This window comes from Triturus cristatus, chromosome 4_2 (genome assembly GCF_964204655.1).
Source record: "Triturus cristatus chromosome 4_2, aTriCri1.1, whole genome shotgun sequence".
Lineage (NCBI taxonomy): Eukaryota > Metazoa > Chordata > Amphibia > Caudata > Salamandridae > Triturus > Triturus cristatus.
Window position 1 is genome coordinate 915,472,371 of NC_140586.1, and position 16,216 is coordinate 915,488,586.

The following is a 16,216-nucleotide window of genomic DNA, read 5'->3' on the forward strand; positions in this document are numbered from 1 at the left end:
ATTGTTAAGGGCTCCGCTCTAAACCTGCAGTCTGTCTTTCTGCCTTGTTCTTGCTTGACCACAACACAGTCCCCTTCCTGAAAGGAGAGGGATCTGGCTCGTCTCCTGCAGTCAGCATATGCCTTCATGTTTTCCTTGCCGGCTCTGTCAGCGATCACCACTTCGTGATGGATGCGGCTTGGGGACACTGATCGTAGGGCTCCCTTCCAGGTGGGTATCCGTGTTCGAATGGGGTGCCCTAGCATGAGTGTGGCCGGACATTTGCCAGTGGTGGCATGGGTGTTGTTCGATATGATCGAAGCACATCATTGAGAGCCGTTTGCAAGTCTCGTTTGTCAAGCGTGGCTTGCTGGAATGTCTTCTTTAGGGTGGCCATGATCCTTTCAACGGTGCCGTTGGCTTGCGGCCATAGGGGCGTTATTCTCCGGTGTCGCACATCCATTAACTTCACAAAGTCGCTGAATTCCTGTCCGTTGAAAGGGGGACCATTGTCTGTTTTCAATTCCTTGGGCACACCCCAGGCTACAAAGACTTCGTCCAACACATTAATGGTGGCGGCAGCGCTGGTGGATGGCACGAACTGGGCAATGGGGAATCGTGAGTATTCATCAATTACTACGAGAACGTATTTGCCCGATTGCATTGGGCCGTAGAAGTCCATGGCTAATTCGTGCCATACCCCAGGTGGTAGCGGCGTCATCTGAAGTGGGGCTGGAGGATCACCGTGCCCAACCACTTGGCACTGCGGAAAATCCTTCAGAGTGAGCTCCACCATTCTGTCAAGAAACGGGAACCAGACACGCTCTCGGAGAGCCCTCTTTGTCGCAACTACACCTCGATGACTTTCGTGAGCCAGGTTAATGACTCCTTGGCGCAGTTGACTGGGAATGACAATTCGGGGATCTCTTAATAGCAGGCCCTCGGCGGTGACAGACAGCTCTCCGCTCACGTTTCTGAACGCCTGCAGTTCCTGACGCGTCGTCGGATCACTCCCTTCCTGGGGTTCTTCGTGCCGCCATCGATGTGTCTGCACCCTGCGAATCACCCTCTGTAACATTTCATCTTGTGACGTGGCTTGTTGAATGACCTCCAGAGGAACAGCAGGTGGTCGCGCTTGATCCACCACAAAGTGAATATACTCCTCGGCAACAGACGGTCTGGAGAGTTGGGATGCCCTGGGGTGTCGCGACATGTAGTCTGCCGGGTTAGCTGACTTTCCCGGCTTATGTACAATGGTGTATGTATACTCTTGCAAACGCAGTCCCCAGCGTTCAATGCGAGGCGCATTTTGGAGCGCGGATTACCAAAGATGGTGACGAGCGCTTGGTGATCCATCACCATGGTGAAGTGTTTTCCATATATGAACACGTGAAAGTGTTCACAGGCCCACACTACCGCTAGACTCTCCTTTTCGGGTTGGGAGTATGCCTTCTCCGTGTCGGAGAGACTCCGGCTGGCATGAGCCACTATGTGGCGTTGATCTGTGTCGTTGTCGTATTGAGCTAGGATGGCACCTAGGCCGACAGGGCTTGCGTCCACCGTTATTTCAGTCTTGCGGTCAGGGCTGAAGTATGCCAGACTCTCAGCTGCTCCCACCCCCTGTTTAATCTCGTGGAAGGCCTGCTCGCACTCACGAGTCCACTCAAATGGCTGTCCTTGCTTGGTCAGTGTTCGGAGTGGGTGGCTGAGGGTGGCATAGTCTTTGATGTACCTCGAGCAGTAGCTCGCCATTCCCAGGAAGGACCGCACATCGCTGACGTCTCGTGGGCTCTTGGTGTCATTTAGCGTGCTCACTTTATCAGGGTCGGGCTTCATCCCGGCCCCTGAGAAGACGTGCCCAAAGAACTTCAGCTTCGATTGGTGAAACTCGCATTTATCTTTGTTAAGCGTTAAGTTTGCTTCCAGAAGGGCATGGCAGACTCGGTCCAAGGCAGTGTCATGATCCTGGACATTTGCCCCATACACCAAGATGTCGTCACTATAGTTCAGTGTGTTGGGGATGTGATGGATGGTCTGGCGAATGGCCTCTTGAAATATTTCGGCGGCTGAGGAGATGCCGAAGTTCAGTCTTTTATATCGATATAGCCCCAGATGTGTTGCAAATGTTGTGATGTACCGAGAGCTCTCGTGAAGTTCCAACTGATGGTACCCTTTGTTGAGGTCGAGCTTGGAAAACACCCGAGCACCATTCAGTGCGGCTATCATGTCACTCAGGTGGGGGCCTGGGTGACGCTCTCTCTCGATGGCGGTGTTGGGCATCCGCATGTCCACACACAACCGCACCTTTCCCGGAGTCCCTTTCTTCGGAACAATTACCACTGGTGACACCCATGGTGTGGGACCTTCCGTCCGTTCGATGATGTCGGCCGTTAGCAGATCTTGCAGTTCATCTTCCACGGCCTGCTGGAGATGGAACTGTACCTTCCGAGGATGCTGGGCAACCGGCTGGACTTGGTCATCAATGTGTAGAAGGATCTGGCCCCTGTTCATTTTGCCAAGTCCCATGAACAGCTTTGGGAACTTGTGGACAATGTTGCAGTCATTGTTGACACGATACAAGATCTCTACCAACCGCAGTCGTTCGACCATCGGCAAACTAAGAAGACAGTCAGCCTCCGGCCCTTCTATGACATGTATCACGGCAGGAACTGATATTGTTTGGTGTCTAAGTATAGTCGAGAACTTCCCGAGACAAGGAAGTGGCTTCCTGGACATCCAGGTGTAGACCCGGACATGTGCTGGACTCAGTCGAGGACGAGGTTTCATTTTGTTATACTCTGTCACGGGGATGTAGTTCAGTGACGTACCACTGTCCATTACAAATTTTGTGTTATGTTCGCCGACGCTGATGTCCAGTCGGGGATATTTCTTAAGTTGATCTGGGTCAGCGATCATGTTTGTATATTCAACCGAATATTCTCGTTCGTCCGATGGTGATCTGGAATCCCGAGATGGTGACCTCCTTGACCATCGCGATGTCTGCGACTCCCGGCTGGAGTGAGAGGATCTTGACGAGGACTTTGGGCGATCATGCACCGCTCTCGCGTGGTGTTGGCGGGTGTCGCCTCGCGACGTCCCGTGTGTGTTCTTATCCTTCTCCCGGCGATACTCGCTGCACATGGCCTTAAAGTGATTGCTCCGCCCACACTTGCGGCACTGCTGTCCCATAGCTGGGCACGCTCCGGTATGCGGGAAATCATACCCGCATCTGTAGCATTTCCGTGCTGGTGCTTTTCTCACATGATCATGGCGCTTGCTTCTCCTCCTTGCTTCCGGCCGACGGTGTCCAGAATGACGGTGGTGCGACGATGGCCAGGAGTGCCGCCCTCGCTCCCTGGACACTCGGCGGGAGCGACTGGTTCGCACGTGGCATACCTGTTCCCTGCGTTCCGTACGCCCTGCTTCCATGGTCTTGGCTTGCTCCTCAGCCTGATCGTGCACTCTCGTCATTTCTTCGATTTCGTCAAGGGTGTGACTTTTCTTCAACAGTTTTCTCCGGAGCGTCTCAGACTGGCAACCGTCGATGACGCGCAACCGGATGGCGTCGTCTGTCGAGAATGCTTCAAAGTTGCAGTGGCGTGCTAGCGGCGTAGTCGAGTTATGTATGTACTCATCATCTCATCTTTTTCCTGGTGCGCCCGCTGGAACACATACCTCTCGTAGTCTACGTTCTTTTTGTGTAGAAATTTCTTATCCAACGCTTCTCGTACCTTGGCGTACGTCCCTGCATCCGCAGCTGGAATTTCCTTGATCATTTTGCTGATGTCTTTTCCCACAAGGTTGCGAAGCGCTATTAGTTGGTCTTCATCACCAAGTACCTTGGAGCCTTTGATGTAGTCTTCAAAATCTTCAATCCATTCCTCCCATCGAGGCCCCATACTACTCCCAACCACGAGCGCCAGAGGCTCTGGAGGGCGCAAGTGTGACAGTCCCATCACAACGGGTTTCACCTCTTGACGTGCGGGCGATCCTTGGTTTGACATCGTGATTCGCTTGTGTTTGTTTAATTCCTCTCTTGTTTGCTCTCCTGTCTTTACTTGGGCTTGATTGCTTTCTTTTATTTTGCCTTTGCTCGGGTTCGTTTCTTTGCTTCTTGCCTTTGCTTGCTTAATTCTTTTCTTGCCTTTGCTTGTGCTTGTTTAATTCTCTTCTTGCCTTTGCTCGTGCTTGTTTAATTCTTTTCTTGCCTTGGCTTGGGTTTGTTTAGTTCCTTCCTTGCCTTTGCTTGGGTTTGTTTCTTTGTTTCTTGCCTTCGCCTGTGCTTGTTTAATTCTTTTCTTGCTTTTGCCTAGGCTTGTTTGGTGCCTGACTTCAAAATGGCTGCTTACTTGTTTCACAAAGGGGTGTCCTAGTGCAGCCGCCTGGTTTAAAGATGGCCGCCGGACCGGCACCACACACGGGGCTTGACACGAGGCTCAGCAATTCCTCGAATTCCTCCCCACATGAATCACGCTACATCGGCGGCCTCACTAACCGGCTCGGCTCCGTGGGACCTCATTCACCACAGGGTAGGCGCGCGCTGTTGCTGCCACTTCTCCTGGCACGCACGTGACTCTGGCTTCACGCTGGGGGGGCTTGACTTACACACGGCGAATTACTCTTCGCCTCGGACCGACGCTGCACTCTAGTCCCCGCAGCAGGGGTCAGGGCAGGGGCCAGGGTCTCGCTTTCGCCCGGCACTCTTAGGGCACTTGATCCGGCACAGGCTCCGGTTTCAACGCGGACAGCGCTGCTTTCAAGCTTCTTCTCTTGCGCCTCGCCCAGGGGACAGACCACGGTTTTCTTCAGGGTTCAGGGGAGCATGCCGCTCATCCCACCCTCGTCGCCAGCTGTCGTGTCGTGTTACCCCCAATAACGACAGACACCGTGGTCATTAGCTACGGAGCTTTATTTCCTCTCCTCACACTTCGCCGTCCCTACTATAACTGCCCGCCTCAGCAGTCGCTCCTCCTTTTCCCCTTCCTCCCGATACTCCGCCCCTTCAACTACTAGCCTGCGCACAACTGTACACACATTACTCTTAATATCCCTCCCATGGATAGGCCATGGATCAGCAGGTTGCTGGGTAGAGCAACGTTTACTTATCTAAGCAATAAACATCAATACATTTCTCAAATAATAACCCGACACAATTCTTGTAATTAATATCAATGTTTATCTAAAATAAAGCATAAGAAATCATAAGCATTCAAATTTGTTAGCATATTTACCTAATCTGGCTAAATGTCGTCCTCTAAGTCAAATCAGATCTTTTGTCTCCATGCCCATAAGAGATCAATTAGTCCGGAAAGTAATTGAGCATCTGATCAGTCCGTCAGAGTCTTTGGTAGCAACTGTCCAGCAGTGTCACCGTCCTCTCCGTCAGCATAACGTCAGGAAATTTGGAAAAAGCCATACAACCTCTCTATTCTATGGGTTTTTATAATAAATCACCGAAAAATGATACAACATATGTCTTTGAAACCCCTCTGATTGGTTAATCCACAGTCGTCTTTCTCCTTTCCCAGACGCCTGATGTTTCTTTTAAATATAATTCATATTTTAATAATAAAGTTGCAACAGTTGCTTGTTCAGTTAAGTCATTTTAGTTCTCACACGTCTTGGTGTCCATGGTGTCATCAAATCTAACAGTTTATGATTCATGAGTGTTCATTGTTCAAATGCTGGCGCACTTCCCGGACGTGTCCTTCGCAAGGACAGTCTGCCTGGGGTCAGGACGAGGTTATTGTTGCTCATCTCTTAGCGCAGGCGCACTTCACCCAGTAATTTCTGAATACGTCAACTGTCCGTCAAATAGGGATGGCAGCCATTTTGTGGCCACTCCGGAAAGGTCATCTTAAGCAAAGAAACACAAAAACGTAATTAATACATGGAAATGACTATTAAAATGTTCTTCCCTCGCTAAACCCTTTATGTGTGTGTATTTATCTAGCAAAAGCAACACTCAATGCGGTTTATACTCACATTTAAAAGCACAATTCACCAAAATACATTACAGAAGCAACATATAACATGTAAATTCTAAATATTTATCATTAGTATGCGTACGAAAATTAGTTTACGTATTAATTAGACCATGCAAATGCAATTCCCACGTGTAATTTCTTATTAATAAGGTTGATTATTAAAACACAGCAAACCTTTAATACTATTACTATTAATTATTAATCATATTAATTCAAAAACCCATAAAATGGAGGAGGTATACGATTTTTAAAGAAAACCTCACTCCAGCACGGTCACTCCAAAAAACGGGGGGGGGGGGGGCAGGCCCGGCTCGGCTCCAGGAACTTTTATTTGGGTGGGCCAAGAGTGTATTTGGGTGAGCCACTGCAGGCCCGGTTTGTCGCTTATATGTCTAGCCAGGCCTGCTTCCTGGCCCTCCTTTACCTCTTCTTAGTCTTACAAGGCCCAGTAAAACGCACTATTTTCTAAATCTCTTTCTAAATGTTATCACTCCCAAAACGTTTTTTTTTTCATGTACTGTCCCTTACAAGGGTTTGGTCTGCAGAAGCACAAACTCAGGATTTAAAGAGTCAGTAGTTGGGGGTTGGCTTTACTGATAAAAATGTATAACTGCCCAAACAAACTCTTTTTAGCAACCTAAGAATAATGAAAGACTGGAGAAGTTCTAACTTTTTCACAACACAAAAAAAGGTGACGTTTGTATGCAGCTCTTTCATGACAATTCATAGGTCACTGTCCTATGTTAGGATAGTAACATCGGAACTGCAAGTAACACAAGGATATCTGTGACAAAGGCCAGTGGCGTAACGAAAGTTGAGGGGGCCCCCCTGCCACGCACACAGAGGGGCCCCCACTCCGGATCTAATCCGAGCTCTTGGGCCTGAGTATTGAGCTGTGGGGGCCCCCCTGCAGCTCGAGGCCCGCCCGCACCGCGGGGGCTGCGGGGGCCTGTGTTACGCCCCTGACAAAGGCAGTAACCCACTGAGCTATCAACATACAATTCAGTTTATCTGCAATTAAAAACTACCAACAGACAAATGATTGCTCTCCAGCAGGATCATAAATCACCAGTTATCTAACCATTTTTTATTGTTGTACATCGGTGGCAGATTCATTGCCAGGGCCAAGGCTCATGTTTGGGTGGGCCAGGCTCATGTTTGGGTGGGCCTGGCCCACCCCCTAGAACCGGGCCTGGGGGGGGGTAGATTTACGAGCCCCGTGCGCCACATTTGCGCCGCCTTTGCGTCACCTCTGTGACGCAGTGGCGGCGTAAACCATGCGCCAAGTTGCGCCCTATTTACAACGTGACGCATCTAGGGAGATGCGTCACGTTGTAAAGCCCTGCGCCACATGAAGCCTGTGTCAGGTTTCATGTGGGCGTTCTGTCGCAGGGAGGGGCGTTCCATCGCAGTAACGCCTCGGAAAAGTGCCTGAGTGAAATCTACAAGAATTCACTCAGTCACTTTTACGACGCCGCTGCGTCAAAACCTTGCACCTGCTTGAAGCAGGCATAAGGCGTGACACACCATGTTGATGATAGGCCAGGTTGGAACAGTGCTGGAGTTGCGTCGCGCCTGCGACACTACTCCAACACTGCGCCACCCTTACGCCGGCAGATGTGACATGCATCTGTTTATCCTTGCGCCATGATGCGCCGCATTGTAAAAGCGGCGTATCTGTGGTGGCGCAAGGGTAAACTTGCGTCACGCATCTTTCCTGGCACATCCCTGCTGATTTGCAGGGATGCGCCAGGAAACATAAATCTGCCCCGGGGCATTCACTTCATTTATTTATTTATTTTATTTATGTAATGCATTTTCATATACCGCGGACTTTACCCAAAGGTGTCAGAGCGCCTTACAATTGAACCAAGTACCTTACATGAGGAGAATTTTACATATTTAAATGTTACAGATATAAACGAGAAAGAAGAAAAAGTGAAATAAAACAATGGATGGCAGTCACACAAAAAACAAAAAACACAGGATGAAGATCGTACAGGCATAGATTACAAATTTACAATATTGAAAGAACTTCATTGAGGGACATGAAAAGGGTTGTATTAGTTCTGGAAGTGTCTTTGGAAGAGAATAGATTTGAGGTCAGTTTTGAAGGTCCGGGAAGAACTTCACTTCAACTAGGACTCTGCATACTATGTGTTAAATAAATACAAATTTACCAAAGTGGTTAAATAAATAAAAATTTACCAGAGTGGTCCCAGGCGGTCGGGTCCTGGCACTGCTGGCCGGTGCATCTCAAGGCCATCACCGACCCACAGGCACTGGGACTGAGTTGACTTCTGCAGCAGAGGGGACTGAATTCACTTCTGCAACAGAGGGGGTTTATGTCCAACCCTGGAGCCGCTAGAAAACGGTGTCAAAGTCCATCAGGAGTCTGCTCCCATGGTGTAAAGGGACGGGATCAGGGCACAAGTCCTAAAAAAAGAAGTGGGGGGACTAACTTAATTAAACAGTATGCAAGTGGCATCACGGCGCGTATCATTACGGCGCGTGGTGAGGCACGTGACATCACAAGTGACTTCAGATCTTAAGCCAGGTCTTAAGCCCTCACATATATGTTTAGCAGGTCTATCATGAGTAAATTTGAGCACATTTCGAGTATACTTGCAAACCCTCCTGATTTAGGAAGAAGATTCACACTTTTGTAAGCTTCACATAAACCAATGTTGCCTTTTGTCAGCGTAAAGCTTCCTCTACCCTTAGTAATTTAAAAGAAAAAATTGTGATCTTTAAATTATTACAACGCTTCCTTAGAAATGCTTTTTATTATGCGCAAATACTGGGAAAGATCAACACATCTGACCTTCTTACAGTGCCAGTGTATCTCCTAAACAGAGTCTGAACAAAGTGAAAAGCTGTCTCTCTTAAGTATGTGTGAACTGCTAACAAGGTGTGAGCCTTTGTTTCCCCTCTGCTGCATTTGCTTCTAGGTGTGAGGCTCCTGACTGCTGCCAGCCAGGAGACTCCAACAAAAGGCGGCCTGATGACCCCTCAGATTTGGCCTTTGTTATTGGCCTGACTCCTGCTGGCCCCGTGATGTGCTTCGCCATGCCTCTAGCTGACAACCTGACAAGCAGCTTCTGGGTTTTTGGCAAATGAGAGCGATAACCCTTACCTTCTGTTGGACTTCCTGGGACCCTAATTTATGTCCCTGCCAACAGCTCCTCCGCTGGTTCTGCCATTCCAGTCCTGGAACGTGCCCCAAACGGATCTTTGACAGTGCGCCCCCTCGCCACTGCCATATAAATAACACTAACCTTGGTCCTGAAGAAGGCCTAACACCTCTACAGGCCAAAATGCCATCAACTTTTACAGCGGAACTCTCGGCGCTCCCCTCAAGGATACCCTACTTGACTAATTTTGTATTAGTTACCATTTATTGTTTGGGTATCCTAACTATGTAATTTTTATCTTTCACTTGTTCTTTGTTCCGCCCTTCCCTATCGCTGTACATACTTCCTCTCCTGTCACTTGCGCCGTCACTATCCTTCACGAGCACTTGTGCACAGTATCCCACAGGTTACATGTCACTCAATGTAACGCAGTGCCACCCTTCCATATGCTTGATCATATAAAACTTAATATGTCAAATATGTATATTCACTAAAATACAATTTATTTTACAAAATAAATTAGTCTCCCTGGTTTTCTCCCCTTTTTCCCTTTCTTGATTCAACTCTCAGCAATTAATTGTGCTTTATGTAGTTGACCTCCAATTAACACCCTTTTGAGACATTGTTGTATGTTATATTTGTTATGGGCCCAGCAGGAGTCAGAAATAAGGGAGCCCCATCGAGTCCTCGCCTGCACGTTGTTGTGGATGGAAAGCAGATAACGTGCACGTGCTGCAGCGTGGAATACTAAATCCCTCTCTTCGTCACAGACCATAGATCTTCACAAACACATTCATTCACTGGTGGGGCCCATAACACCAACATTCATTCCCTATTGATCTATGTTTCTCAAGAGGTGATTTACTCCATAAGCTTTAATCAGAGGAAAATACACGTAGTCCTTAATGAGCAATAGATTTACCTATCCTTCCCTACCTCACCAGGATCTAAACATTACCCTTAGAATTCCTCCCATGGATAAGCCAGGGATCAGCTAGTTGCAGGGTTAAGTAACTATAAATTCTCTAAACACTTTACATCAATACATTTCTCAAATAACAACCCGACACAATTCTCTTAATTAATAAAGAATTTTATTTAAATGAAGGCACGGGAAAATCATTAATCATTCAATTGTTGTTATCATATTTACCTATTCTGGCTAAATGTCGTCCTCTAAGTCAAATTCAGATCTTTTGTCTCTCTTTGCCCATTAAAACAATTAGTCGGTTTGTCTGGAAATTGGGCATCTGATCAGTCCATTAGAGTATCAGGAGAACAGCTGCCCTGCAGTGTCACCGTCCTCTCCGTCAGCATAACGTCAGGAAATTTGGAAAGAAGCATACAACCTCTCTATTCTATGGGTTTATATAATAAATTTAATGTCAAAATGTTGCAGATATACGTTTTAAACAGTTCCGATTGGTTGAAACGGGATCCTCCTTCCTGGTTCCCATACGCAAGATGTTTCTTTAGGTATAGTTCATAATTTCACTGGTCAAAAGTATCTTTTATTGTTCATTCAGGGCATCTGGCTTGCAGCCCAGAACGTCCGTGGGTGGCACAGTCGGGTTAGGGTCGTGTAAAGGCCACTGTTGCTAGCAGCGACGCATGCGCACTTCACCCAGAGATTTTCATCATAACGTCAATCCGTCAAATAGGGATGTCAGCCATTTTGTGGCCACTCCGAAAGGTCAACTTAAGCAAAGAAACACAAAACCATAATTAATACATGGAAATGGCTATTAAAATGTTATTCCCAGGGGGGAGGAGCCAAGATGGCGACCGGAGCAGACGCTTGAGCGCCCGGCTCCGTCGGTCCGTGGCCTCGGACTACTATCCTGATGCCCATCCTCGCCGATTCTCGAGGTGCACCGTGTGCGAAGACGCGCTGACCGCGCTGCTGCTTTCCCGGAGTCTCAACCCGCCCGGATGCCCGAGTTCTGGGTGCTTTTGTCCTCGGCACTGAAACCCTGCGCCCTTACGGCCTTTGCCGGCCTCCTGGAAGCTCCGCAGTTACCGGATCAGCTAGCGCTAACCTGAGCCCCGCGGTCCCGATCTCGCCTCGCACCATGGATCGTTGCCGGATGAGCCCGGGGAGAGACGGCCGGACACCTTCTGCACCCTGTGCCTGACGGGCTGGAGCGGTGGGGTGGGCCCCGGTGCGGTGAGTCTCCTGCCCCGCTCTGAGGACCGAGCTGTGGGGGGCTGCTGCCCCCTTTGCCTATTGCCTAGCCAGCGGCGAGGGGGACCGGCGAGAAGATAAGCGACTGTCGGCCTTTCCTGTTGCGGCGTAGACCTGAGGGGAATTGACCACTTGCCACGACCCCCCCCCCTGGCCATTGCACCGTATAGCGGCAAAACATGGCGTTGAGTGCCTGCTCGCGGCTGGGGGGTGATACTCCGGTCTCGCCCGCTGCCCACTTCGCCCTCCCTCTTCCGGACACCAGCTCCACAGTGCCGTCCCGGATTGCTGCCGATGTTGGGGCCCAGCTTCCGCTGACATGCGGCTCCGTTCTGGCTGTCCTGCGGGACTTTCAACTACAGATGTGCGCTGGCCTGCAGGCGCTGAGTGAGAGGTTTGACCCCATACTGTCGGCTGCGGGCCGTGAGCGCACTGTTTGTCATCCACAGGGCGTGGGTCCTCCGGTGCTCTTGTCCTCTTGCGGGGACGCAGCGGCGGTGTATGATTGTGCTACACTGGTGCCTTCATCTAGCGCTCCCGGCGCCCAGGGTCCACCGCTCTCCACCTCAACTGCGGATACTTTGTCCCCCTGGTCATGGCTGCCTGCTTCATTGTTCCCTGCCTCATCGCGTCCGCGAGGCTATCCTGCTGAGCGATACTTAACGGCTTCGAGGGACCGTCCGCGGTGGCCCACTGCTGCCTTTTTGTGGAACTCCTGTACCTTACTTGCCAGGTTTGGATTTTATGTGGTGCAACAAGGGACCTCAATCGATGGTCGGCGGCCATTTCGTGATCCTACTTCCCCATCCTCTCACAAGCGGCCATCTTGTCCTTGTCTGCTCGGGACACGGGGCCTTCACGCAGGAGCTGGTTTAATCCCAAGCCCGCGATCGGGCCAGGGCTAGTCTGACTTCTATCGCTATGGTTTATGGACGGGCTGGCCTGGGACTGGGACTGTATGTATGTTTTGCGCGCACTTGTCGCGACTTGTATCCCTTGCTTAAACTGTGGTGCCATGGTATCTTTGCATGCCGTTTTTGGCGTAGAGGGCTCTCAGTGTGTGGGGGCCATAACTGGCTGATGGTTCGGGGCGCTCTGGTGTCTAGTGGGCTCCTCCCCACCTTCTTTTCTGTTTTCTTCCCTTCTTTACTCTGTTCCTACTTTCTCTCTTCTCTATATTTCGGGTTCCTTGGGCGACAGGCACTATGCTGGGGGGGGGGTAGGCCGTAGCCTCCGCATTGGTGTAGGGTGGGGGGGTAATACTCTGTTCTCAATTAGTTCTATGGGCCTTTCTTCTTCTATGTCTCTGTGCTCTACTTTCTTCGATTCGGGGTCCGGGTGTGGGGTGGATCGAGTGGGGGCGGCTCTGGAGGGGCGCGTACTTGCTCATGTGACTATCCTGATATATCTCTGCACCGCCTCACTGATTGAGATTTTACTCCCATTGTTGTTCTTACTGATGTTGCTGCTCGCCCGTGTGGTGAAGCTATCTTGCGGACTCGAATCTACTTTGCTCTTATCCTTCATTGACTTTTTTCTCTGATAAAATTATCAAAAAACTTAAAATTAACCTTCACTTCTCCTTCCCCGGGTTTCAAAGATATCTCCAGTATGTGACTCATAACCTGTTGTTAATCCTGACCGTTGATGCACGGGGGCTGTAATGTGGGTATCAGTGCTTTACTGTATCGTGGCCGGCCTGACGGTTGTAGGCCCGTATTTGTTCTTTTAAGATGCACGAATAAAGGTTTTTTAAAAAAAAAAAAAAAAAAAAAAAATGTTATTCCCTCACTAAACCCTTTATGTGTGTGTATTTATCTAGCAATAAGCAACACTTAATGCAAATAAAACTTATTTAATAAAGCACAAAATACCAATACATCACAAAAGCAACATATAACATGCAAATTCTAAATGTCTATCATTAATAGGCGTACGAAAATTAGTTTACGTATTAATCAAGCCATGCAAATGCATTTCCCACGTATATTTTCTAAGATTAGTAATGTTGATCAATCGTTCACAGCAAACCATTAGTACAATTATTATTAATCAATTATTCTTTTTAATGTAAACCTATAGAATGGAGGGGGTATACAATTTTTAAGAAAAACCCACTCCAGCACAAGCACTGCTGAAAGTGTCCCGGTGTTTGGAAATTACACCGGTACGAGTTCAGCATCTTTTTCAGTAGGGTCCAACTTCTTGGCAGGGTGGACGCTGTCCACCCTGTGAAAAAAGTGGGTGGACGCCGTCCACCCGCGTGTACCCCCGACTGCCCTGGACGGGATGAAGGAGATCTGTTGTAAAGCGCTCTGACACATCTGGATAAAGGAAGCACTGTATACAAACGCATAAATATATACAGACATACATACATAAACAAAAATAAAATAAATATGTGGCTTAGCACGGCATGGGGGCGGTGCTGCAGGTCGGGAGTGCGGTCCATCGGCAGAGATGAGCATGTTGTGTGTGTGCTGGGAGTGATGGTGGTCTTGGGGGTCTGGAGTGAGGTGCATTGGCAGAGCAGATCATTCTCTGTGCGCTAGAAGGGATGGTTGTCTTGGGGGTCTGGAGTGAGGTGCATTGGCAGAGCAGATCCTTCTCTGTGTGCTGGAAGTGATGGTGGTCTTGGGGGTCTGGAGTGAGGTGCACTGACACACAGGGGCTTATTTACAAGCCCCTTGCGCTGCCTTTAATGTCCTGTGTTCCAGGAAACACACGGACACCGGCTGCGCTAAGAAAACCTCCCTTTAATATATCCGTCTACGCGCGAACTTCCCTTCCCCTTCCGGCCATGCCTGACCCTGTCACAAGTCGGGACAGGCATGGCGACACAACATCTCCCCCTTTTGTATTTTGAAAGTTCAATGTTTTTCTCAGAGCTCTTCAATGAGTCGAATGGGCTTTTGAATATCCCTTCTCGGTCGGTTGGATTGTAATCGACTGGGAGGACGTTCTCTTCTCACTTCACAGGTCTCCGGTATCCGTATGGGTACTTCGTGACTGCTCTCTTCTTGACTTGACACGTCCGTGTCCCAGTCAGGTCTACGAGCCCACATGTAGGCTGTCGGGTTGCACCTGTTGAAGTGTGACACATTCCTGGTCATTCTTTTGCCTTCAGCCTCGGCTGTAATCATGGTCCCTTTTCTTCTCGTTACTTGTAGTGGATGATCGTGGTAACAGCTGTCTGCTTTGGATTTCCTTTCTTGTCTCATCAGCACCCAGTCTCCTTCTCTGATGTCTGACGTCTTGGCGTGTCTACGGTGGTCTGCATATTCCTTCATCCTCGCCTTCTTGGTCCGATCCAGGTTTACCAGGGTCTCGTGGTCTGAAGTCGTGATTCTGGACTGTGGGTCAGCGTCTGCGGTTGGCATCCGTATGCGAGGGACCCAGGGTAGCTGGACATTGATTTGTGGTGCTGTGGTCCTGTATGCTCGTAGTACTTCATTTAGTGCTGGCTGAATATCACGGTGAGTTAGTTCAGCTTGCTGCATTGTCTTTTTGATGGTGGCCATGAATCGCTACACCATCCCATTTGCTTGGGGCCACAATGGAGTCATTTTCCGATGCTTGAAATTGAGGTGTCTCGCAAATTCAGCAAATTCTTGTCCATTGAATGGTGGACCATTGTCCGTCTTTACCACTGTGGGGATGCCCCATGCGGCAAATGCTTCATCAATTGCAGGTATGACAGTGGTCGCTTTGGTGGATGAAATCTGATGAGCGATGGGGAAGCGAGAATATTCGTCCATGATGACGATGATGTACTTCCCTGACTTCAGCGGGCCAAAAAAGTCTACAGCTAAGTGTTGCCAGACACTGTCAGGTAGTTCCGACATCTGCAGAGGGGCATGTGATTCTTCTCGCCCTACTGATTGACAGTGTGGGCAGTCTCGGAGTGTGGTCCCACCATCTGGTCAAGGGACGCGCTCTCGCAGCGCTTTCTTCGTGGCTACCACCCCTCGGTGTCCTTCGTGTGCCAGATTTACAGTTCCCTCTCGCAGGTGGTTGGGGATGACAATTCTCCGGTCTCTTAATAGTAGGCCATCGTCACTGATGGAGAGCTCATCTTTGATGTGTTTGAATGCCGTGAGTTCTTGCAGGTTGACGGCGTCACTCGTGTTCCGTTCTTCTAGATGTCACCATGAGTCAGTGCGAACACGGTGCATTATATTTTGGATTGTGACATCGTTTGCTGATGCATTGATGATAGCCTCAAGTGGAACAGCCGGTGGGCAAGCTCGGTCGATAACGAAGTGGAGATATTCTTCAGCCACAGAGTGACGCACCCGCGTCAGAGCTTGGGGATGCCGTGAAATGTAATCTGCCGGATTCTCCGCTTTCCCCGGTTTGTGGATGATGGTGTACGTATAATCCTGTAGGTGGATGCCCCATCTTTCAATCCGTGGAGGCATCTTCGCTCTGGGGTTCCCAAAGATGGTGATCAACGCTTGGTGGTCAGTGATGAGTGTGAAGTGCTTGCCATACACGAAAAGGTGAAAATGCTCACACACCCACACAACTGCCAGGCTCTCTTTTTCCGGTTGGGAATATGCTTTTTCTGTGTCGGTAAGGCTGCGGCTGGCATAAGCGACGATGTGGCGTTGGTCAGCTTCGTTATCATATTGTGCCAGAATCGCTCCTAGCCCAACGGGGCTGGCGTCGACTGTGATTTCAGTTTTCCGTTTGGGTTGAAATACGCCAGGTTGATGCCTGAACTCACTGCTGCCTTGATCGTGTTGAAAGCTCGGTCACACGCAGCTGACCACTGAAAACGTTGTCCTTGGCGAGTTAGTTCTCTGAGACGGTAGCTGATTGTAGCGTAATTTTTTATGTAGCGGGCGCAGTAGCTGGCCATCCCCAGGAACAAGCGAACATCACTGACGTCATGCGGCTGTGGAGTGTCCGAGAGTGCTGATATCTTG